Genomic DNA, 26,638 nt, shown 5'->3' with positions numbered 1-26,638 from the left:
CCTACCTCACAGGGGAGTCACATCAAATATCAGAGGTCTGACTTCCCAGTAATCTTAAAAAGTTTTCCCAAACTCCTACTCCCACATTTGCTTTCTTGCCTCTTCTTACTATTCTTTCCTAGAATCCATTGACTTTGGGATCAGACAATCTGTGTATGAATTTTAACTTCACTCCTTACTAATTGTTTGACTTTTAACAAGAGGCTTAACAATTTTATTCAACAAATATTTATTGAGCACTCACTGTGTGCCAGACACTTTGACACTGATGAGAACACAGCTCTTTGAGTTTTGGTTTCCTCATATGTAAGAGGCACTGATTCCCTCCCTTGAAAGTAAAACTAGTAGAAGATAGTATCAGTGAAAGTATTAAATGCGATGTTCACTGAGGAGTCAGCACACCCAGTAAATGATAGCCATTGTTTTGTTAATAAAATATTCTGATTTTAAAAGGGGGAAAGATATTTTCTCAACCATGTATCTTGAGCTGGCAGGTAAACAAGTCTGATTCTCTTAGAGAAGGTAATCAAAAGTTGGCACCAGGGAGCCAATGTAGCTCAGTAGTTGAGCAACAGCTTCCCACATATGAGGTCTTAGGTTCAATCCCCAGTCCTAGCACCTCAAAAAAAAGAAAAGAAAAGATTGAAGTTGGCACCAGAACTTCAGGCTCTTTTCAAATGGTCTCTCACCAGTCCATGTCTATGCTTATGACCTCAATATTTTCTTTACCACTCCACGCAATCTACCAGTTGGGCTGAACCCTTAAAGCTCGTTGGCCTTCCACGCTCCTACCTGTCTTTCTGCCTTTGCACACACTTGGCCACTGCCTCCACCCTAATCTTCAGGCTCAACTCCTGCTCGTCCATCAAGTCTCAGCTTTAGTATCACTTAACTCAGAATCTTACTCTTTCGAGTTGGAGTCTTCTCCTCTCTCCTACAGCACAACACACTTACTTCATCCCAGCACCTATCCCTTTTGGCATACAGTGGCTGTGCCTTTATCCAGTTCTAGTAGAAGAATATGAGCTCCTTGTTGGCAGGGGTGGTATCTTATTATTGGCAGTACCTAGCAAAATGTTAATTAATAGCAGAAAGCCAATAAATGATTGGAGCATTAATGAGGAAATAAAAGATTGTGCAAATGAATGAAAGAAACTTTCTTGAAATGAGAAATCAAACACAAAGGTTGAAAGAAAATTCATTCTAGGATTATGAGACCAAATCAATGAATTCATGAGGCTATTGGCCAATGGCTTCAAAACCCTACTGAGGGAAGCAGATTTGGCTCAATGGATACAGTGTCCACCTACCACATGGGAGGTCCAAGGTTCAAACCCAGGGCCTCCTAACCAGTGTGATGAGCTGGTCCACGCACAAGTGCTGATGCGTGCAAGGAGTGCCGTGCCACACAGGAGTGTCCCCTACGTAGGGGAGCCTCACACGCAAGGAGTGCACCCGTAAGGAAAGCTGCCCAGTGTGAAAAAAGTCCAGCCTGCCCAGGAGTGGTGCCGCACACAGGGAGAGCTAATGCAGTAAGATGATGCAACAAAAAGAGAAACAGATTCCCGGTGCCACTGACAAGAATATAAGTGGACACAGAAGAACACACAGCAAATGGACAATGAGAGCAGAAAACTGGGGGGAGGGAGAGAGTGCAGGGAAGGGAAGAGAAATAAATTTAAAAATCTTAAAAAAAAAAAACAAGCCCTATTGATTGGCTGTCACCATGGTAGAGGCGATGAGGTGGAGGCCTCGGCACAGTTACATTTTTGCTTTGTAGACTACTTTAAGAAAAGTGGCCCTATCAACCAAGCAGATACCCAGATGGTTCTGCCCAATTAAAATGTGTCGCTTCATTAATGCTACACAACTCAGCAAACATCTTCTGAGACTTGAAAAAACTTTGCACAGCTCTTCAGCTCAGCCTCTGATATCCTCCGACAATTGCATACAGCAGTGGAGATTTAAGACGTATAGGACTTCCTGCTTATGGAATAGTTTCCAGCCTATCAACTCAAGTAGTCAAGAGAATAATTCTGCCCAAAGCAATTTGCTTCCTTCTGGGAATGAACCATCACAGAAGACACAACTGATACCCACCTTTGATTCTGAGCTGTCTTCAGGAGAACTGGAAGATTTGTCTCCCTGGTCGCCATTGCAACCAATTTCCAAGGAGGAGACTGTTCAAATTATTGCAGACTCTCCGTTGTCCCCAGTTTCATTCACAGTTCAAGGCTATGTGGATCATTCTGAGACTCTACAGAAGTTAATGCTTCTAGCGATGGCTCTCTCCAAGTTAAAAAAACATCCTGATGCAGCCATCCTTCTTCTGGGATTGGATTTTGAGAAACACATTATGAAACTACTCTCTTTTTTTTTAAGATTTTTATTTTTTATTTATTTCTCCCACCCCACCCCATCCCTAGTTGTCTGCTCTGTGTGTCCATTCGCTGTGTGTTCTTCTGTGTACGCTTGTATTCTTGTCAGCAACACCAGGAAACTGTGTCTCTTTTTTGTTGCGTCATCTTGCTGTGTCACCTCTCCGTGTGTGCAGCGCCACTCCTGGACAGGCTGCACTTTTTTTTTTTGCTGGGAGGCTCTCCTTATGGGAGGCACTCCTTGCACGTGGGGCTCTCCTATTTGGGGACACCCCTGCGTGACACAGTACTCCTTGTGCACATCAGCACTGTGCGTGGGCCAGCTCCACAAAGGTGAGGCGGCCCTGGGTTTGAACCCTGGACCTCCCATGTGGTAGGCAGATGCTCTATCTGTTGAACCAAATCTGCTTCCCTGAAACTACTCCTATTTCTTAAAGATTTGTGTGTAGAGGATGACCAAGTGGAAACATTCCTGACTTAGAAATTATGCCATTTTCTCTGAAGACCTTGAAAATCTGAAGACCAGGTGGCTTATCTACAGTCAAAAATTTTCAGTAAGGCAGATATTGCACAGATGGTCAGAACTGCACCATTTTTGCTGAGTTTTCAGTGAAAAGGCTGGATAACAGATTGGGATTTTTTCAGAAAGAACTTGAGCTTACTTTGAAGAAGACTAGAGATCTGGTAGCTCATCTCTCAAGGCTGATACTGGAAGTCTAGAGCCCATGAAAGAAAATATGAAGGTTTATCATCTTCAACTTGGTTTTAAGCATAGCGAAATACAACATGTGATCACCAGAATCCCAAAGATGTTAACTGCAAATAAAAAGAAACTTACTGAGACTTTTCACTATGTGTACAACGTGATGAGTATTCCCCACCACATCATTGTAAGGTTCCCACAGTTATTTAACACAAAGTTGTTTAGAGTCAAAGAAAAACATTTGTTTCTTACCTATTTCAGAAAAGAACAGTATGATCCAGCAAAACCTAAGTACATCTCTTTGGAAAAATTAGTGTCTATTCCTGATTAAATGTTTTGTGAAGAGATTGCCAAAGCCTCAGCACAGGACTCTGAGAAATTCTTTAAAATTCTAGTTTTTGATGAATGTTAAATGTAAAGTGAATGTATATTTGAATAAATATATTTTAAGTAAATGCAAAAAAAAAAACCCTATTTTTTCAGCTATTGATAGCTCTGGGAAAAAAGCAGTACAGGGTCTAGAGAAGAAGCATGGAAGAAAGTTATCTCTTTCAGAAAGTGAGAAAACAGCTATCCTATGGGCACATTTCTATTAGCTTTGACTAAGGATGTCACTTCTGCAGATACTAAGCACCCTGGATGAAGATTGCATGGCCCAATCCTGCTGAAATCTCCATTTCAACTAAATCTAAGGGATGGATCTGGTTTAAGCCCTTATGCTTCAGCTCAGCCAGGTCTGATCTGGTGGGATGGACTGTCTAACATTGTTAGATGTGTCCAAGATTGGTGTCTGGTTTATAGCTTCTGTTCCCCTATTCAAGCAGGTTGCCTCTTCAGGATTTCTTTTTTTTTTTTTTTAATGGAAATAATGGCCATGACTGATTTTTGTGAATGATGGAGGTTTGTAAATCCCAATATAAAAGTACAGTGTTGCTTCAGATCCAGCAATGAAAATGAAATTTCTTCCAAATTAGATGCTTATTACCGCTGTCAGCTTTTCTCTAAAGGTTTTTTTGCAATTTGCCATGCAGGCAGCTCTAGCTACAGAGGGCTGGAGGCCAGGCCTAGGCAAACTGAAGCTCTGGGTGTCTGTTAAGCCTCACACAGGCCAGTCCTCATTGTCACGAAATCCAAACAGAGATATTGTCTTGTGTGACCCTTAGAGCTGCGATTCCAAGGACAGTTACTGTGGCTTCTCACCTTGGAGAAAGGAGAATCTTTACATGAAGTCCAAGGGTCAGTAATGGGTAAGCAGTAAGAAGGAGTTAATGTGCTACCGACACTAAATGAATGGAGAATGAGAAGTGATCAGACTCCACAAGGACTACATAGAGGTGAGTTTATACATGACAGAGTTAAAGCATCTACTTCATTTTGGTTTAAAGAAGCTCTTACCAGGATCTGGAGCTTAGTGATGAATGTCTCTTGGCTATTCCCATGAGTGAGGTCACCTCTGAAACTGTTGCAACACAGGGTTATGACAATACTCTTACAACAGCTATTAAGATATGTATGGTCTGGTATAAGCCACAAAAAAAACCCAAGAAGAATCTACTACTACAATGGACTAAATTGTTCCTTTAAATGTTCTCCCATTTTAACATTTTCAAGATAGATTTAGCTTTAAACAGTATATTTCCCCATCTTAATTTACAGAAAGTGGATGAAAACACCTTACTATTTTAGATTAAATAACTCTCCACAGTCAAACATGTCAGAGAGAACTTCATTCTCTTTGTTTGAACCTCTTTAAACATACCCACCTTTAGCAAATGTGACAGCTAAGCATTGACTAGAGTATAATATTTCAGTAAATCCCTGCCATGAATTTCCCAATACCTTATGAGAAAAGTAAATAGTGCTGTCATTTGAAAACTCTAAGTAAGCAGACAGCTAATTGTATAGGATCCCTTTGCTTACACAGTGTTGTGTGCACATTTCCACATACAACTTCAGGCTCCACATGTCCAGCCCTCGCTGCTTACCTTTTCTGCGGTTCCATATGTCTTACAGTCTGAAAGACATCTAAAAGGAACTGAAGGCATTCTTTCCTCCGGATTCTCCTGCCCTGGCATGTCCCTGGAAGAATCAAGGGCAAACTTCTCCATGTACTTTCCAGATTTGTTTTCATGGAAGTAGGAGCAGGAATTGTCTGGTTTTCCTTTTCCCTAACTCCACCTAAATCAGCATCCTGCAGGACCACGGTGAGCTGATTTCTCAGATCAGAGGCAAAGGAAGTCCTGATTCCCCCCACATGTGTCCCGTGCACCCAAAGGTGAGGGGACAACCTCCTCAACTCTCAAAGGCCTCACTCCACCCTTTCCTGGGACTCGGGTTCAGTCTCTGTTCCCAGCCTGCCCTCAGGGGGCTACAGCCTCGGCCAGTATTAGGAGAGGAATTGCTTATTTCCCTAGGCGGGCTTTGAGAAGGTCAGCCCTGAAGTCTGGGTGGCCTCCCCTAAGGAACATGCAGTACAGAGTCACCCCTCAACAACCCTTGCTCATGGAACAGGCAAGTTGGATAAAGTCCCTGAAACCTCCCTCCTTGGCTTTGGGACATGCTATTTCATTATTTCCAGATGGTTTTCCTAATAATAGTTGTTCTATCTAATGTTAAAGTGAGTCTGTGTTCCCTGAGCACACAGTCGACAACAGGGAAATAAAACTAGACATGAGCAGGAAAACAGAATTTGGAGATTAAATAATTTTTTTGCCTGGATAGTCTCACAGTTGATAAGCCACCTAGATTTCCAAGGAAGAAATAAACTTATCCTTATTTGTTTTATGTAGAAAATCCAAGGAATCTCCAAATCAAAAATACAAAAAAAAAAAAAAAGCTCCTAGAACTAACAAGTGAGTTCAGCAAGGTAGATATGCTGGTGAACAAAGATACAAGATCAACATATAAAAATCAATTGTATTTCCATATACTATCAATGAATGTATGGAAAGCAACATTAAAAACACAATACTATTTATAATACAATCACTCAAAAAATAAATGCCTAGATATAACTCTAGCAAAAAGTATAGGATTTGTCTGCTAAAAACTACCAGTCACTGAAGAAAGAAATCAAAGAACATATAAATACATGGAAAAACATAGCATGTTCATGGATTGGAAGATTCAGCATAGTAAATATGTTAATTTTCCCTGAATTGGTCTGTATGTTAAATGTAATTTATATCCAAACCTCAACAAGACTTTTTGTAGACTTAGACAAGATTATTATAAAATTTATATAGAAAGGTTACAGAACTAGAAGAGCTAAAGCAGTTTTGGAAGAGAAGAATAAAGAGAAAGGAATCAGTCTACATAATTTTTTAAAATGAATTTTTTATTTATTTTTAAAAGATACATAGATCACACAAAATGTTATATTAAAAAATATATTCACCAAGTGCAATGACTGTCCCATGATGATGGAGGAGGTTGTGGTTATGGGAGGAGTGGGGTGAAGGGGGTAGGGGGGAATTATGGGGACCACATATTTTTTTAATGTAACATTAAAAATTAATTAACTAATTAATTTTTAAAAATCAGTGATAGAACTTAAAAAATAAAAATAAAAAATATAGGAGATTCCCACATGCCCCACTCCCCACACCCCCTACTTCTCCCACATCAACAACCTCTTTCATTAGTGTGGTACATTCACTGCACTTGATGAATACATTTTGGAGCACTGCCACACAGCACGGATTAAAGTTTACATTGTAGTCCACACTCCCTCCCAGTACTTCCAGTGGGTTGTGGCAGGATATATAATGTTCTGCATCTGTCCTTACAATATCAATCAGAACAACTCTCTCTCTCTTTCCCTGCCTTTAGCAACTCCAGTGGCCACTGTCTTCACATCAGTGACATAATTTCTTTCATTGCTAGAGTCACAACAATGGCATGATAGAATGCCAATAAGTCCACTCCAGTACATATGTTATTCCCCAATCCTGAGGACCCTGGGATGGCAATGCGCATTCCACCTCTCATTTGACAGGGGCTTCAATCCCACGTGGCTGATGGATGGGACTCTTCTGCCTGCAGCTGTAGACTCACTTGGCTCCTTGGTGTGGTGGTTCCATCCTCACCTCCCTGTCAGCTGACCTGGGTAAGTACGATGAGCTGGAGTCTATGTGATTTTAAGATTTCTATGTAGCTAGAGCAATCAAGATAATATGGTATTGGTGGGGAAATAGATACATAGATGAGTAGAAAAAATAGAAAATCGGAAATAAATTCACACCAGTAGAGCCAATTGATTTTTGACAAAGGGACAAAACAAGTTCAATAGAGGAAGAAGAGATGATACTGGAGCAATAAAACAGCCAAAGGCAAAAAAAAAAAAAAAAAAGAACCTCAATCCAAACCTCAAACCTTATACAAAAATTAACTCAAAAATCAGATCACAGATTTAAATGTAAAATGTCAAACTATAAAACATTTATATGAAAGCAAAAGGGAAAATCTTCAGGAGCTAGAACTAGATGAAGAGTTCTTAACATGAAACCAAAAGCACAATCCATAAAAGATAAGTTATACTTCATAAAAATTTAAATCTTTTCCTCTGTAAAGAAGGTGAGAAGGCATGCTATAGACTAGAAGAAAATACATTCAAACCTCCTCCCACAAGGATCTCTGCCCCCTGTGCATTTAGTTGAAACCACCTTGGGTTTTTAACAGCCAGGTCCTGATGAGACCCACTTGTTCTGGATTTTTCAGATCCTGCCAGCAAGAGCAGGCCAGTCCAAAGAGTGCTGATGAAGATGGTCATTCTCCCAGACATTGCCAACAAATGACTATTCCATTCTCGGCCTTCCAAGGCAATGTAAGCTCTTTGAATTGGGGTCTCCTCTTACGTCCAACAATTGTATCCCCAGTCCCTAGCATAGGGCCCAACACATTGTAGGGACTCAGAAAACATTTATCAACTGAGTGACTGAGTGACAATCCATTTTAAAGAAGTGAGGAAAACAAAAGAGCAAAATCGATCTGGCACGCACATTAAAGCACAGGTCAACAGACTCCCCCCAGTGAAAAAGGAAGCCGCAGTCTTTCTAAGGGTGTGTCTTAGGCAAGACTCACCTCTTTCAAGAAGACTTCCGGGGGTGGGGGGGGGGGGTGTCTGTATGTAACTACTTTTCCTTCCTCGGAATTCCTTCCATTCTTGCCTAGAACAGTCACAGTGCGGTGCACTCATTTCCTGCATCACACTGTGCCCGCATTGGGCATTCAGATATGAACAAAACCAATTCCCTGCCGTAAAGAGGATGATGCATTTACGTACATCACCTCGTTGAGCCTTCTGCAGCCTGCAGGTAAGTTTTCTCCTTCCCACTCGTCTGAATCTCTAAGAACAAGTGAGACTGGGCAGGCAAGAGGAACGGAAAGATGTTGTCCCAGGCCAAGAGAACATGGTTCACCAAGACAGAAGCAGCACGCACCACGTGGGCTGTCTGAGGATCCACCAGCACAGGCTGTTTGTATTACAGGGGAGGAAACTTGGCAGAGACTCAGGTGGGAAAGAAAGCAGGAGCAGGCCCCAGGAGCCCTACCCAAAGGCTTGCCTGCTGTGCTAAGGAAAGCAGCGATCTTCCGACCGTGCTCTAAGGTAGCATGCCATTCGCAAGGCCACATTGGGGTTTCAGCGAATGTTTGCATCAAACTTCATTCAAAATATTTTTCTGAAGAATGTCATAGCAGATGCTGTTGTGCCCTGCCCATCTCTTGTGCCCCTTAACATTTCAGCACACACATACGCACTTTAAATTGCCAGCCCTTGCACTTCTTTGAGAGCTTGCTGGTTGCTTGCTCCGCCAACCCCAGCCCTTCAGGCCTCAAAAATGGAGTTGGTTACAAACCCCCAGCTCCATTTCCTCTTGGGAGAAACAACTCTGAGCCACATGCCTACGCCGACTCCCAGAGCTCTCCAGGGAATTAAGCCTTGGTTGACCACAGAGGTAATTACTCTATAATCTTCCTTTCATTGGGTGCCTTCCTTTCCCAATCTCACCTCCAACTTCCCTGCAGGTATTTCCTGGGTGCTCCTCCCTGATAAACTGCTTACACTTAAATCCTTGTTTCGAGGTCTGTTTCTGGGGAAGTCCAAACTAAAACACAAACATATGTACACAGAATATTTCTGATAGAATTCAAAGAAACTGGTAACAGCAGAGTCATTTATTGGTTGGGGATGGAGTGGAGGGAGGAAACATCTTAGTCATTAAATATCCTTTTTTACTCTTTGGCTTTTGCACCATTTTCAGGGGTTTTCTACTTAAAAAAATAAAATACATTTTGTAAAGTTACCCAAAATAAGTTCTTTAAATAATTTTTTTTAAAAACTAATCTTACAAAAGGATAGTCACGTCTGCCTTGTATCAAGTTTTAGTGTATCAGAGACCACTAAAACATCAATTCATGTTGCCAGGCAAATGTTCTTTGATATAGTCAGAAGAATTTATCTTTTCTACTCGTTGGATCAAAACTTTGAATTTTTAATAAAATTCAAATGACTGTAGTTCTGTAACTGGTGGTTTCTTAAAATTCAGGCCTGAGCATGTCCTCTGACATCAACTTGCACACGTATGCTACCACGGTAGGTGTGAGTCACATGCAACCCTGGGGCATCACATGGGCTCCCCACTGCACACAGAGCTGTACACTCACGATGATACTGCATTTGTAGCTCTCCTAAGTTGGGGCTACTTTGGATCAGAATTACATTTTATATAAGGATTGCCATTAGATATTGTTAATAATTTACCATTAGAATCAAAATTTCCTCCTGTTCCTTCTGCAAAGTCCTGGATTTGTTTAGTGGAAAAGTATCCTATGAGAGTAAGGCAAGCTATAAAAAATTTTTAAAAATAAAATAAAGCTCTTGCCATTTTTAATTACTTATCTGCATGAACCAACATTATCAATATTGGTCAAGAGAAACAAAGGCAGGAATGAATAGGATACCAAGGTTGATCTAAACTGCAACTGCATCCAGGCCCATCAATAGCAAATGTTTCTCGGGAAGCGGATGTGGCTCAACTGATAGAGCATCCGCCTACCATAGGGAGGGTCCAGTGTTCAAACCCAGGGCCTCCTGCCCTGTGTGGTGAGCTGGCCCACACGCAGAGCTGCCATGCACAAGGAGTGCTGTGCCACGCAGGGGTGCCCCTGTGTGGGGGTGCCCCACGTGCAAGGAGTGCACCCCGCAAGGAAAGTCACCCCACGTGAAAAAAACGCAGCCCTCCCAGGAGTGGCGCTGCACACATGGAGAGCTGATGCAGTAAGATGATGCAACAAAAAAGAGACACAGTTTCCTGGTGCCACTGAGGGTGCAAGGGGACACAGTGAGTGGACACAGAGAACCGACAATGAGGGGAGGGGAGATAAAAAAAATAGCAAATGTTTCTGCTTTTCAAAATAACCTCATTGTTCAGAGTGATTGGCTTTATTACAAATTAATGTTAAAAATGAATGCTTATAAAATACATTTCTGCCCAAAAAAACACTAAAAAACCTTTTTCATCTGTTTCCTCTATTGCAGTTCAGTGTAACAGTGTTTTATTTGAAAAAAGTCTGCAGCCTCCGAGGTAGATGATGGTGCCAGCACAGGCTCCCATGGGGCGAGCGCTGTGGTCAGATGGGTGTTTTTTTAAACAGGCCACCCTGGCAGCTGTGTGGGGGTGAGCCTGCAATCAAGAAAAACAACTGGAAGGCGGCTGCAAGTTAGGCTGGAGATAAAGATTTGGGATCGCCAGCTTTTAGGAGGTGGTTGATGCCTTGGGTGTAGAGGCCAGAGTCTGAGTGGAATTTGTAAATTAAGAAGAGAAGTGGCTCCAACTTATAAAGTAAGAAGGAAAGTGGCTCCAGGACACAATGGAGGAAGCCCATGCCGTGGCTCTCAACCACTCCCCTGCACCGTTAGTTCTCTTCCCATAGACATAAAAGTTGACTTCACAGCTAGACTCTTTTACTCCTTCGGTAGAAAGACTTTGAATTAAACGTCCTGAAATCCCTTACAAGACCTAAAGTAAAATTTTGCATACAGCACCTCCTCTATAAATGCTTCTTGGTTGACTGGTTTATTTATTCCAGAAGGGGAGGGATGGCATTATAATGAAAATCCCACTTTAATACATTTTTTAAAATTCCCACAAATTTTATCTAAATGTTTAAATGTCCATCCAGATAGGGGAAATCGTTGGCAACTCTTATCAAGATTTTTTATTGGATAGAGGTGTACACATACTGGCCACCTTAAATGGTATAATTTCTTGCTCAAAAAAAAAAAAAAAAGGAAAAGAAAGAAAAAATGCATAATTTGTATTTAACCAAGACCCTCACTTGCTACATCATATGGAGGTACATAATAGGTGTGCCATATGTCTTAGTAACCTTCTCCACTGCGAATAGTTAATTACTGGACTCCAAAGAGTTCCTTTATTCCCTCTCCCTGCTGGCTCCCCTCCCCTGCTGGCCCCTTCATGGTTTCTGAAGCAGAGTCTGGGCCCCTGGGCATAGCTCACCCAGGCAGGTCAAGAAGGCTCCAGCCGTGGTCTTCCTGGGCCCCCAGCCCCTCGGAGCTATGCCCTGCAGAGTCACAGAGAGGGGGTCTGAGGAGGACCTGAGATTTTCATGGTGAGTATGTGCCTTGTGTTCTCCTGCCTTCCCAGTTTCTTTTCCTGAATGGGGCAGAACGACCCAAGTCAGAAAAATGCCCTCTGCTGAGAAGCAGTTCTTGTCCTTTCCCATCCAGGAGGATTGTCCCTGCCCTTCCCAACTGACGGTGTCATCACGGAAGGATGGGTGTTCACCCGTGGCTGGGACCCCACTAACCGCTGCACAATCCATTTATGTTTATTTTCCACCTTCCCTCCATAACATAAAGCAAGACAAGGAAAGGGAAATGTAATATCTATTGAGTTCACCCATATATTCCTAGCACCCAGCACCCAGCCACTTGGTTAATATTTATGTCTAACAAGTGCATGGACTCGCAGGGCCTCGTGGCCTCAGCTCCTCCTTCTGTCCTCATTTTTATCTGCACAAACTCAGACTGACATGGATGTCTCCAGAAGTCTAGAATGAGGAAAGTGATCTCACAGGGGCAGCAATGTGGGGAGGGAGGGACACTTTCTTGGGGTGGGGGCTCGCGGGCCATGACGCAGCTAAGGAACTCAAGCTTCAGGTACCCTTCCTTGCAATTCCAATGTCCCAGACCTTATATTTGAAATTTCATACATTTTTCCCTAAAAGAAGGCTTCACCAAATTGTATTGGGGCTTCAAGGCCATTCCAACACCAAAGCCAAAACTATAATGTAAATGATAATCCACGCTTAGTGGCAATGCTCCAAAATGTGTTCATCAATTGTAACAAAGGTACCACACAAATGAAGGATGTTGTTAATATGGGAAAGTGTGGGAGGGGAAGGGAGTGGGGCATATGGGAATTCCCAACATTTTTTTAATGCAACATTTACGTAATCTAAGTATCTTTTTAAAAATAAAAAAGTAATTAATTTAAAAACAAACAAGGGGGGTGGAGCAAGATGGCAGCAAAGTAAAGAGCTCCCGGAGTCAGCTTATGAAACAGGGCAGTTGGTGGTCACCCAGAGTTACCTAAAGCACCTGTTTGGAGGACCCAGGAGACCAGAGGAGTATCCTGCAACACCCTTGAGAGTGCGGAAGGAGGAGACTACCCATCTGCACAGAGGAATCCTGAGTAGAACCCTCCACGCCGCAGAGGTCGGTGCCCGTGGCGCGCAAGCTGCCTCGGGAGCTATTCCATGGTTGGAGTTGGAAGCTCCATTTCCCCCAATAAAAATGGGAGGGAATACATGGTGTGGCACCGACTTCAGCTACCGATTAGTGGATTTGATGGGCTAAAGTAGAATCCTAGGAACAACTAAACTTTAAGCCTGTCCAGGTCAGAGGGAAACCGGTGGCTGCCATTCTGAGTCTGCCCCGGACATGTGGGGAAGTGGCACTGACTGAAAATCACAGTGCTTGTAAGGACCGGCTTCCTTCCACCCAGGTTGGATTGCAAGTCTAGCCTAAACCCCAGTGCCACCTTCAACAGGGAGGAAGTTAGGGGGACCTGCACACACTCTCTGGGAAGCTGTAAACCATGCCGCAGAGGCTGGTGCCCATCCTACTCTGGGGGCGCAAGCTGCCTCAGGAGCTATTCTGTGGCTGGAGTTGGAAGTTCTATTCCTCATAAGCAGTGGAGGAAGAGACAGATGTCCACTGACTTCAGCTACTGATTAGTGGACTCAGCTGGCTAAAATATAATTTTAGAGACAGCTGGGGTCTGAGTGTGTCCAAGCGGGGAAGTCCGGTAGCCAACATTTTGACTCCGGCATGAGGGGCAGCCTGGCTGACTGAAATCCAGTAAACTTAGGGACGGGCTTCTTTCCACGAAGATCAGACTGCAGCCCTAGCCTAGGCTCCAGCCCCACCTCCAGCAGAGAGGTAGCTGGAGGGACCTGCATCAGGCTCTCCAGGCAACTGCAAGCACTCTCCGCTGGCACAGGCTGAATAGTCAGACACCTGGGGCTGCATCCCCACACACCAAGAGTATAGGAGAGGAGCTGGGTATCCTCAGCCTCTCCAGGCAATGGCAGGAGTTTTCAACCCACACAAACAGGTTAGTTGAGTGCCTTTGAGCCCATCTCCACCTCTGTCCCCAAACAGGATAGGAGGGGGCTGGTGTTGCCTCAACCTCCCAGGGCAAGTTCAGACAGTTTTGGGCTTCACAAGTCTGACTGTTGGGCACCTGTGGCTGCAACTCCATCCCCAATAGGACAAGAGATGGACTGTGTTTGCCCAGCCTCTCTGGGTAACAGCAGGTGCTTTTGGCCCACACAGCCTGGACTGGTGGGTACTTGTAGACCTACCCTCATCCCCCAATAGGAAAGAAGGGGCTTGTCTTTCCACAGCCTATTTGGGCAAATGGCAGACCTTTGGCCTGCATGGACTGGACTATTGGATGCCTATGAATCCACCCCCACCCCCAATAGGATAGGAAGGGTCTGGTGTCTCCACAGTTCTCTGGACAATGGTGGTTACTTTCGACTAACAGGGACTGAACTATCAGGTGCCTGTGGATCCAACTCCATGCCTTAAGAAGAAAGAAGGGGGCTGGTGTTTCCTCAGCCTCTCCAGGCAATGGTAGGTATTCTTGGCCTAAATGGACTGAACTGTTGAGCACCCATAGAACCACCCCTACCACCCAATAGGATAGGAGGGGGCTGCTGTTTCCTCAGCCTCTCCAGGCAATGGTGGGTATTTTCAGCTTATATAATTGAACTGTTGAGCATTTGTGGCTCTGTTCCCACCCCCTAAAGGGCAGAAGGGACAGTACTCCCTCAGCCTCTCAGAGCAACTGCAGGTGTATTTGGCCTACAGAGATTAGATTGTTGGGCACTACAGAGGGTCCATTCCCACCCACCTCCCCACCCCCCAAACCCCACAGGGAGAGGGTCTGGTGCTACATCAGTTTACCCAAGCAACTGTGGTCACTTTGGACCCACACAGCATAGATTGCTGACCAAAACTATAGCCCCTGCCTAAGGTAAGGGAGGAAGGAGTATGAACCTTCATTAGTCTCTCTGGGTGACTACAGACAGTCTTGTTGTGCCCAACTTGGATTATAATACATGGCTGCAGCTCTGTCCCTACCCCTGATAGAGGAGAAAGTTGGGAGAAGCTTCATCACTTCCTAGCAATGTGGGTAGTTGCAGCCTCCATAGCTTACAGCACCAGCTACATCCTTGGTTCCTACTACACAGCCAGCAAGGGAAAAAAGATAAGAAATCCCTAAACTGAAGGGAGAAACTGTACCCAGAATAAATACATCTAGCAAGCCAGATGTGGAAACACCAACAAAAAATTACAATCCATACCAAGAAACAGGAAGAGGTTGCCCAATTAAAGGAACAAGATAATCCTGCAGATGACATAAAGGAGTTGAGACAATAAATCTTAGATGTTCAAACAAATCTCCTTAATAAATTCAATGAGATGGCTAAAGAGATTAAAGATATTAAGAAGACATTGGGGGAAGCGGACTTGGCCCAATGGATAGGGTGTCTGCCTACCACATGGGAGGTCCACGGTTCAAACCTGGGCCTCCTTGACCCATGTGGAGCTGGCCCACACACAGTGCTGATGTGCGCAAGGAGTGCCTCGCAGGGGTGTCCCCCGTGTAGGGGAATCCCACACACAAGGAATGCGCCCTGTAAGGAGAGCCGCCCAGTATGAAAGAAAGTGCAGCCTGCCCAAGAATGGCACCTCCCACATGGAGAGCTAACACAACAAAAAGAAACACAGATTCCCAGTGCCGCTGATAAGGATAGAAGCGGTCATAGAAGAACACACAACAAATAGACATGGAGAGCAGACAACTGGGGGGTTGAGGGGGAAGGGGAGAGAAATAAATAAAAAATAAATCTTTAAAAAAAAGAACACATTGGATGAGCACAAAGAAGAATCTGAAAGCATACATAGAAAAATAGCAGACCTTGTGGGAATAAAAGGTGCAATAAATGAAATTAAAAATATACTGGAGGCATATAACAGCAGATTTGAGGAAGCAGAAGAAAGGATCAACAAGCCCTATCCATTGAGCCAAGTCCACTTCCCCCAATGTCTTCTTAATAAAAGGGATGATTCACCAGGAAGAAATAACAATCATATATATATATGCACCTAACCAGGATACCCCAAGATACATGAGGCAAACATTGGCAAAACTGAAGGGAGAAATAGACATCTCTACAATAATAGTTGGAGACTTCAATACACCACTCTCAGCATTGGGTAGAAATCTGGGCAGAAGATCAATAAAAAAAATAGCTTGAATAATGCAATAAATGGACTAAACCTAATAAACTTATACACAAAACATTGCACCCCAAGCACAGGATATACATTCTTTTCAAGTGCTGATGGATCTTTCTCCAGGATAGACTATATGTTAGGTCACAAAGCAGATCGTAATAAATTCAACAAAATTGAAATTATACAAAGCACTTTCTCTGATCATAATGGAATAAGGTTGGAAATCAACTAGCACCAAATAAAGGGAAAATTCACATATATATGGAAATTAAACAACACACTCTTAAATAACCAATGGGTCAAAGAAGAAATTTCAAGAGAAATCAATAAATATCTCAAGACAAATGACAATGAGAATACAACATATCAGAACCTATGGGATGCTGTAAAGGCAGTGTTAAGAGGAAAATTTATATCCCTCAATGCCTACATTAAAAAAGAAGAAAGAGCTAAAATCAATGATCTACACAGCTGGATGAACTAGAAAAAGAACAGCAAGCTAATCCCAAAGCAAGTAGAAGAATGAAATAACAAAGATCATAGCAGAAATACATGAAATTGAGAACAAAAAAAAAAAACAACAGAAAAAATTAACAAAACCAAAAGTTGGTTCTTCGAGATTAATAAAACCAATAAACCCTTAACTAGACTGATTAAGAAAAAAAAGAGAAGATGCAAGTAAATGAAATTAAGAATGAAAATTGGAACCTTACTACTGGCCCCACAGAAATAAGAGAGATCATAAGAGGATACTATGAACAACTTTATGCTAAAAAACTAGACAATGTAGATGAAATGGAAAAATTCCTAGGAGTGTACAAACAACCTACACTGACGCAAGAAGAAATAGAAGATCTCAACAAAACAATCACAAGTAAAGAGAGTGAAACAGTCATCAAACAGCTCCCCAAAATGAAAAGCCCGGGACCAGATGGTTTCACAGGTGAGTTCTACCAAGCATTCAAAGATTTAATACCAATCTTACTCAAGATCTTCCAAAAAATTGAACAAGAAGGAACACTACTAAACTCATTCTATGAGGCCAATATCACCTAATACCAAAGCCAGATAAAGATATTACCAAAAAAAGAAAATTATAGACCCATTTTGCATCTATAGATGCAAAAATCCTCAATAAAATACTTGCTGATCAAATCCAACAATGCATTAAAAGAATTATCCATCATGATCAAGTGGGTTTTTTATACCAGGCATGCAAGGCTGGTTCAAAAAAAGAAAATCAATCAGCATAACACACCGCATAATAAATCAAAGAAGAAAAATCACATGATCTTATCAATTGATGCAGAAAAGACATTTAACAAAATACAGCATCCTTTCTTGATAAAAATACTATAAAAAATAGGAATTGAAGGAAACTTTCTCAAAATGATAAAGGCCATATATGAAAACCCACAGCTAACATTGTACTCAATGGTGAAAGACTAAAAGCTTTCCCACTGAGATGAGGGACAAGACGAGGATGCCCACTTTCACCACTGTTGTTCAATATAGTTCTAGAGGTTCCAGCTAGAGCAATCAGACAAGAAAAAGAAATAAAAGGCATCCAAATTGGAAAGGAAGAATTAAAACTTTCACCATTTGCAGATGATATGATTATATATCTAGAAAGTTCCAAAAAATCTACAACAAATCTGCTAGAGCTAATAAATGATTTCAGTAGAGTGTCAGGATACAAGATCAATACACAAAAATCAGTGGTGTTTCTATACACTAATAATGCACAATCTGAGGAGGAAGTCAGGGGGGAAAATTCCATTTACAATAGCAACTAAAAGAATCAAATATTTAGGAGTAAACTTAACCAAGGATGCAAAGCACTTGTATTCAGAAAACTATAATGCATTGTTAAAAGAAATCAAAAAAGAGGTAAACAATTGGAAGAACATTCCATGCTCATGGATTGGAAGACTAAAGATCACTAAGATATCAATTCTACCCAAATTGATATACAGATTCAATGCAATCCCAATAAAAATTCCACAAGCATTTTTTAAACAAATGGAAAACACAATTATCAAATTTATCTGGAAGGGTAAGAGGCCATGAATAGCCAGAAACATCTCAAAAAGGAAAAGTTAAGTTGGAGAACTCTTAACTTCCAGACGTTAAATCATATTACCTAACTACAGTGGTAAAAACAGCATGGTATTGGCATAAAGATAGACACATAGACCAATGGAACTGAATTGATGGTTCAGAAACAGACCCTCACATCTATGGCCAAGTGATTTTTGACAAGCCTGTCAAGCCCTCCCAGTTGGGGCAGAACAGTTTATTCAACAAATGGTGTTGGGAGAACTGGATATCCATAGCCAAAAGAAAGAAAGAAGACCCCTATCTCACACCTTATACAAAAATTAACTCAAAATGGATCAAAGACCTAAATATAAAAAGAAACACAATAAAGCTCCTAGAAGAAAATGTAGGGAAATATTTTCAAGACCTAGTGGTAGGTGGTGGATTCTTAAACTTTACACCAAAAGCACAAGGAATGAAAGAAAACATGGATAATGGGACCTCCTCAAACTTGAACATTTCTGTGATTCAAAGGACTTCATCAAGAAGGTTAAAAGGCAGCCCAGTCGATTGGAGAAAATATTTGGAAACCACTTATCCAATAAGTATTCGATTTCTATTCTATATAAAGAGGTCATATAACTCAACAATAAAAGAGTAAGCAATCCAATTAAAAAATGGGCAAATGATTTAAATAGACATTTCTCCAAAGAGGAAATACAAATAGCCAAAAAACACATGAAAAAAATGTTCCATATCACTAGCTATTAAGGAAATGCAAATTAAAACAACAATGAGATGTCATCTAACACCACATAGAATGGCCATTATTTAAAAAACAAACAACATAAGTGCTGGAGAGGATGTGGAGAAATTGGAATTCTCCTTCACTGTTGGTGGGAGAATAAAATAGTGCAGCCTCTGTGGAAGACAGTTTGGCAGTTCCTCAGGAAGCTAAATGTAGAACTGCCATATGATCCAGCAATTCCTCTACTAGGAATATATCCAGAAGAACTAAAAACTATGACACAAACAGACATCTGCACACCAATGTTCATAGTGGCATTGTTCACAATTGCCAAAAGATGGAAACAACACAAGTGTCAATCCACCAATGAATGGATAAACAAAATGTAGTATTTACATACAATGGAATACTATGCCGCAGTGAGAAAAATGAAATTGACATATGTGATACCATGGATAAGTCTTGAAGACATTATACTAAGAGAAGTAAGCCAGATACAAAAGGACGAATATTGCATGGTCTCATTAATATGAACTAAATACAAGTAATAAATACATGTAATTAAACCTAGAGTATAGGTTATTAGGAGATAAGAGGAGGGTTGAGAAGAACTGTGGATGCTTAATGTATGTAGAAGTTTTAATTACCTTAACTGTAAAAGTGTGAAGATGGATAGAGTTGATAGTAATACATTATAGTGAGTAGCAACTGGTTTATAAATGGGATTGTGGCTGAAAAGGGTAGTCTGGGGAAGTAAATGTCAATAGAAAGAAAACTAAAGAATAATCTAGGGACTGAACAACACAGTGAACCCAGAAGCAGTTGGGAATGGTGGTTAAGGGTATAAATGCAAGAGAGTCCTTCTGTGAACTAGAGCAGATGTACATCACTAATGCAGGGTAATGGCAATATGGAGAAGCATGGTGAAACTACAATTGGTGTGACCTACAGACTGTGGTTAACAGCAATACTATAATATTCTTGCATCAATGCCAAAGCTGTACTGTGCTGATAATGGAGGTGTATGGAAAAAGTGTGCTAAATGTATGCTATGAACCTTGATTGGTGGTAACAGTCTAATGATATTGTCTAATAATCTGTAACAAATGTTTCGCCAGGACATGGAGTTGTATGGGAAATCTACACATCTGTATGATGGTTTTGCAAGTTCATAATGTTTAACAAAAATATATTTTAAAAAAATAATAATATGGGTTGGGGGAAAAATACACCAAATATAAGATAAGGACTACAGTTGGTAGTAATATTTTGATGATGCTCTTGCATAGTTTGTAACAAATGTTTCACAACAATGCAAAGATTTGGTGGAGGGGTGATGTATGAGGTTCCTGCGTGATGTCATGTATGTTTATTTTGTAAGTTCGCAATCTTTACTATATACTTATTGTTTATGCATGTTCATGTATGAATGATATACTTCAATTTTTAAAAAGTTGTTCAAAAAAAAAAAAAGCAAACAAAAAAAGCTACCAAAGCCATCCCTTTTCACCATTGGGTTTTGAGCTACTTTTCTCCTACAACCACCCCTAGGATTGCTCCCCACTCCTGGCCTGGCCAGCTGGTTTCCCAAAGGACTGCTCCCCCAACTCACTCCTCTCCAGCCTCTGGCCACTTGGCTGCTCTTGGATCTCACCACTGGGGGTCCAGGCCCTGGGGCCTTACGCTGGCCATTCCCTCCACCCAGGACGCTCTTCCCCGGCATCCACCTGGCCCCCTGCTTGCCTCCTCTGCATCTTTACTCAAGTGGTACCTTGGCAAGGAGTCAGCATGGAGCCCTCTGTTCAAGGTGGCCACCCCCTCCCTCTACCCTGCCCTCACCCCTTGCCTCCCAACGCTGCTCCATGCTCATTCCCCACATCCTTTATCGCCGGCTAACATACTTCCTAGTCTACTTACCTATTGTTTGTTTCCTACCTTCCCCCACTAGAATGTGCATTCCACAAACCAAGGGAAATATTCTGCTGTGCTCACTGCAGTATTCCCAGCCCGCAGGACACAGCAGTCGTAGGGTTAACATTTGCCTAATCAACGCAGGAAAGTGGAGAGCTGGAGGCCAGGACGAAGCCTGCTGTGGGCTGAGGACAGCTCTGGCCCAGGAACACCCAAACCAGTGGGCGGACGAAAGAAAAGTTGCTTCTCAGAGGCAACGGGCTTCGATGGCTGGGCCAGAACCCTGCGCTTCAGGCCGCAGCGCGGCCACGGGCCCAGCAGGCCCCTCCCTGTCTGCCCCAGGACGCACCCTGCAGCCCCCAGCGGCGCTAAGAACCCCCAGCGATGCCAAGGCTGGACTGGCAGAGGGGCTCCGGCATGTCTTGGTCAGTGGTGCCAGGGACGCTGGAACGGCCAGTCCTACAAAGTTGTAGACAGTTACGAACAGAGCGAAGTGTTGAGTGGCTGATGGAAAGAACAGAGATGTTTGCTCAGAGCTGGTGCTAATTTCCTGCCCGTCCGGCGGCTGCCGGGCTGGGAACCGCACATCTGGCAGACACCCAGGGCCTGACCGGGGCGCGGTGATGGAGCTCCTGGGTACGAGGGCCTTGGGTCATTTCAATCCCCCGGACACATCACTGATGGGCCTTTACCCTGGCGCCGGGAGGAGGGAGTGTGTCTGCTGGACCGGGTGTGGATGACACCAAGCTGTCCATGGGCCCCCCCCGTCCTGCATCTGGCAGTCAGCCAGTCGGGACCCCCCAGGCCCTGCTGACAGGACGGATGATGTCATGGCCCTCCCTGGGCTTTATAGGGCAGTTTACAGTTGCCAGAGCTCTTTGTCATACCTTATCTCATTTTATTGTCATCCAAGCCTATAAGAAAGACAAGAGTAGGAATTCTTACCCATCATCCACAGGAAGAACGTGAGGCTCAGAGGTTTAGCGCTGCCCAGGCTGACAGTGCCAGGAGACAATGAAGCCGGACTGGCCTCTGCATTTCCAACTTCCCTGACAATTAGATGCCCCACCCTCAGCCATATAAGTCTTTGACACTCCTGGATTTAACACTTGCAGCTTCAGCTATTTCCTGGACACCTCAGAGTCTCCTGAGTGCAGTATCATCCCTGTGCCGTGACTGAATTTGAATCCTGCACCTGTCAGGCTGGCACAGGGGAGTGAGTCGCTGGGCTCCTGGCTGGCCATGCTCTCACCACTGGTGTGGATGCTGTGATTCTCCTGCAGTGATTTAAATTCCTTTTTTCTTCCTGAAAAAATAGCCATCAAACGAGAGTCAGCTAAACTTGAAGAGGTGATTGACACAGGCACTTCAGGAGCGGGAGGAGTGTGGCAGTCAATGGAAATAATATTCACAGCTGCCTTCTATTATGCACTTGCAGGTATCAGACACTTTGCTTAAGTGCTTTTCGTATATTACCTCACTTATGCCTCCTAACTTCTCTATGCTGTAATATTGTTATTCCCTTTGAACAGATCGGCAAACAGAGGACTAGAAAGGTTCATTAACGGCCTAAAGCCTGGCAGCTAATAAGTGATGAGTCTGTGTGGCCAAAGCCCATGCTCTGAAACTTTATATTGTCCTACTCCTCCTTGGAAAGGTGGTCTAGTGGCCTGTATGGAGTCTGTACATTTCTGAACTCACAAAACTGCAGACTCAGAAAGGCACCAAAATCACCCATCTCCTCTTTCCTCATTCATTCATTTGCTCTCATTCTCTCTTTCCCTCCTCCTCTTCCTCCCCTCCCCTCCTTTCTCTCTTTCACATCTCTATCTTTATCCCCCAATTCTCCCTCCGACTCTTGACCCTCCTATCTCAGGGCTTACTTCCCATCTCTCTCTTTTTTTGGCCTCACCTGAAATTCAAAGCTCTTCTCCCTTGATTACGCAGAAAAATTTATTCACCTACAAAAAGTTATCGGGTGCCCTTTTTACACCAGGTTCTGTTCCGGGCACTGGGGAAAAGACAGTGAATAAAACAGACCTGAACCACTGACTTCCAGAAACTTCCATTCTAGTGGAGAGACAAGCAATAAATAAACATATAAGGTGAAGTCGGGGGGTGATAAGGCTGTGAAAGGAAGTAAGATGGAGAGGAGGGAGCCACGGGCTACTCTTGGAGAAACAGGGTCAAGGGAGATCTCCTGGACGAGAAGGCGTTTAGGCAGAGGCCCGAGCTCAGTGAGGAGGGAGTTGTGCGACTGTCGGCGAAGAACATCCCAGATGACAGGAAAGAGCTTGTCGCAGCATTGGTAGATTTAGAAGACAATTAGACACCTAGTTAAATTTGAATTTCAGATAACTAATTTTTTAGTGTAAGTATCTCCCATGCAAAATTTATACTTTAAAAACTATTCACTATTTACCTGAAATACCGATGTAACGGGGCGTCCTGTATTTTATCTGGCAACCCTCGCTTGGTGTATTTAAGGAGCAGCAAGACCACAGTGGCCAGAGTGGCGGGAACAAGGAGAGGATGGAAGGAGATGAGGATGGGGATCTCGGAGAGGGGATGGGGAGGCATTTCAGAACCAGAGAGGTCGCCTAGGTATGCTGCCAATTCTCCCAGTGGAAATTTCTCCTGTTTCAAGAGAAAAACATGGGCTAAGTGCTGTGAAAGAGGAGATAAGAGAGAGGGCTAAGCTGGTCGTGGCCGTAAAGATGTTTGCATTTGTAGCAAGCCTTCTCCAAAAACGGTATGGCTCCTTGGAAGCCCCTGGCACCCTCTTGCTCTTGGGTCTGTTTACCCAGCCAAGAGACTGGATCCTGAGCACTAACTGAAGGCGAAAGTGTGGGGACCTGAGCCAGGAGCCCAGAGATTAAGGGTATAAGGTGATCCAGGCTCCCCCTATCTTGTCTCACGTTGGGGTAAAGTGGGGAGGTGGAGTTGGAACGGCAATGTCCCCCAGCTTCAGCTCAGGATTCCTGATGGCTGTGGGCAGAGAGCGGAAAGAAAACTTTGGTGGTTGATCTGAGCTGTAAGGATTAGGTTCGAAACAGAAAGTGCCATTTGAGGCTAAGATGTAAATAGCCCAAGGACTATTGGGCTGACTCTCCTGGGATCTGGGGAAAAGCCAGATAAACAGGGGAGACTTTTCAGGGAGATTCCACTTTAGCACCTACTTCATAGGTCGCTGTGAGAATTAAATGAGGTGGCATATATAAAGCCCTGTGCTTGGTGCTTTAGGACATTACATGCCCTTTCCCTTTCCCCTCGTTCCCAAGTCCTGGGACCCAGAGAGAGGTTGAGGGCTCCCAAAGAAAAATGAAACCGCAGTGTTGGAGCTGCGGCGACCCTGAGTCTCAGCACAAAATGTCTCTCTCATAAATAGAGATTCAAGGGCCTGGCACAGCAACAGCCCAATAAATGTGCATGGTATGGAGATAAAGTGCCTCATTCCCAAGGTTCCCTGTAGTTAGATTTCTCACAATCAAACCAACAGAAAAGGAAACAGGGCTGCCTGTGTGGGGCTACAGGGAATTAGGAGCAAGCTGTTCCCTGCCCTTCCCAGGGCTAGGATATTGCTTCATCCGCCCCACTGCAGAGCTGGCCAGGGAAGCACCCGAGCGGCCCAGCCCCACAGCTGCCTTATAAGGACATTCATCAGGCCTGCCAGGTGTGTCATCCGTAGCTCCAGAGGACACCCGGTGACGTTCTCCATGAGTCAAGGGCTGGGTGGATGAAGCGCCTCTGAAAGTCACATGGGTGGCAAGTGACAGTTTTCTCACAGCCATTTACATGTGTCCATATGTTTTTAATTATTATTGCATTTACCTTTTCTATTGTGAAAGCCAATAAAAGAATGTTTAATTATGAAAAAGGTTCTCATAAGCTATTACTTCAGTAGCATAGGAAAGTGTGTTTTTGGGGGGGGTGGGGGCGATGATGAGATGAAGAAAATGTAACTCTCTAGAAATGAGCCCCTTGAAAATGGACCTCTGGGACAAGGCGATGTCCAGCAGTGATGGAGAGCCGGCCTCAGCCAAGGGCAGCTGCTGGGGGCCCAGCCTCCTCCTGGCGACCTAACATTAGTGAAGATCATCCAGGCAGGGAAAAAGCTGTCGCTTTGAAATTGACGAAGGCCAAGGAAGAGGTCACAGACTGCCCAGAGGTGGCAGAGAACGGTGGTTAAGAGACTAGGCTTTGAGATAATTCAGATAGGTGTGGATCTTGCCTTTAAACCCACTTTAGCTGGTTGAACTTAAGTTTTTTCATCTAAATCCCATTTGCCCCCTGTGTAAAGTATGCCTTCATTTAGCAAACTCCTACAAAGCACTCTCAGGGCTTTACTTACATGACTCATCTGATTTTCCCAACCGACCCATGGAATCAATTATATTTTATTCCCATTTTACAGGTGAGGAAAGTCACTCGGCTGCCCGAGGCCACATGGCTGCTAAATGGCAGAACTGAAATTCGCCCCAGGCAGTCTTGTGCCAGCGAAGTTATAATTGTCCCTACTTTACTTGATGGTGCTCCTGGAGGCTTCAGTGGATCAGTGTTTATAAAAACCTCTTACCACAGTACCCTGCAGGTGAGAAGTACTCACTGAGTGTCGTCTACTATTATTTGTCTCGGGGTGGGGATTACCCAGAAGCAGACTCTTGGAGGAAGAGTCTGTCCCAGAAGAAGCTGGTAAGGGAGTGGGGGACGCAGTACAGGGAGCAGAGAGAAGCAAAACAAGGGTGCGATTTCAGGCCCAGCCACACAGGGCAGTAAGCCCTCAGGGTTTGTTGGCACTGACGCCAAGAAGCTGGGCTTTGAAGGCCCAAACCCTGTCAGGCCCTGGCTAAAAGGTGCCTGAGGAGACGGGAACTTACCAGCACTTGCTCTGCACATTTGACAACCAGTCTGCTCCCCAGACAGGAATATTCCAGAGTTGGAACTATGGGGCCTTTGGAAGCAAAAGCACCAGAAGGCAGGGAGGGCTACCCAGAAAAATACCGAAGGGAATCTGGGAGGAGCACGGTGTCACTCTAGAGATTCCTTGAACCACTGAGATCCACTCCTGTCTAGCCTTAGGTTCACTCTCTCCTGCTATTACTCCTCAAATGGTGGCTGCTCAGTTTCTAGGGGGAGACTTAAAAAAGGAGAGTTAATGGGATAAGGTACTCCTCCCGCCCCCCATTGCAATCAGTCCCCAGACTGTAACTGATATTTACCATTGCCCTCCTCTACCACCCTTTCAAGATTCCCCTAACTCTTTGATAGCCTTCCTGCTGGTCTAGGTGGCTTGTTTGATCCCTGAAGGGTCAAACCTCTGGTTACCATGACCTGATAAGGGCTATCATTGTCCATTCACAGCTAAAACTGGGCATCAGGATATGCCCCAGTGGATCCTCTAAGTCACAAATATATTCCTCCCTGTCCCCATTAGGTAGCAACAATCCTACATCCTCATGATGATCAGGGCCATTTAATTTGCCACGTTGGGTCTGTACATTGGCCCCATTTTGGCCACCATGGCTACTCTATTCTTGGGCCCATTAGGCCTGTGCTGGGTTGACTGAGAACAGGTTGGCTGTCCACCTTGGTAGATGAAACCTTGAGTCTGCTGTGGATGCTCTCTGGTGAGCATTAATTATAGCAATCCCTATGCTTTGTCCCTTCTATATGATTTCCTCCCAAATCAATACATCCATAATCTTCCAATCTTGCTCCTTCCATACCCCTGAGCAGGCAGCCAAACCCCAACCTGCAACTCAGGAGTAAAAGTACATTTTACCTAAGGCCATTTCCTTCCCTTCACTAACTGGTTGCCAAGATGCACTCCCTGAAGCTCTGTGCATGGGGAGGATTCCCCTAGAACCTTTCTCAGAGTCACCCCTGCAGCACAGTCTCTTTTCAGCTCACCAACATATCTAATCTTCCCATGCATGAACCAGGTCTGGATTTCTTTTCTTCCTTTGCCTACTGGTTATCAGAAACCCCTGGCCATAGGTGTAAGCTTAGAGAGAGAAGCT

General features: G+C 43.7%; 1 long non-coding RNA gene and 1 pseudogene across 4 annotated transcripts in view; one reads left to right on the top strand and one right to left on the bottom strand.

Moving 5' to 3' along the window:
- The window catches only part of LOC101415512 (uncharacterized), a 111,538-nt gene that overhangs the window by 18,952 nt on the left and 65,948 nt on the right, over positions 1–26,638 (bottom strand). For all 4 annotated transcript variants that reach the window (XR_011649624.1, XR_011649626.1, XR_011649623.1 and 1 more), the window contains one exon: positions 21,564–21,924. This is a non-coding gene — a long non-coding RNA (uncharacterized lncRNA). The remainder of the gene's footprint in view (positions 1–21,563; positions 21,925–26,638) is intronic.
- On the top strand, positions 2,782–3,493 carry LOC101427246 (transcription termination factor 3, mitochondrial pseudogene; annotated as a pseudogene).

The sequence above is a fragment of the Dasypus novemcinctus genome, chromosome 9 (genome assembly GCF_030445035.2).
Source record: "Dasypus novemcinctus isolate mDasNov1 chromosome 9, mDasNov1.1.hap2, whole genome shotgun sequence".
Taxonomy (NCBI): Eukaryota; Metazoa; Chordata; class Mammalia; order Cingulata; family Dasypodidae; genus Dasypus; species Dasypus novemcinctus.
Note: the sequence above shows the minus strand (reverse complement) of the source record. Positions and strands in the feature narration are given on the sequence as shown.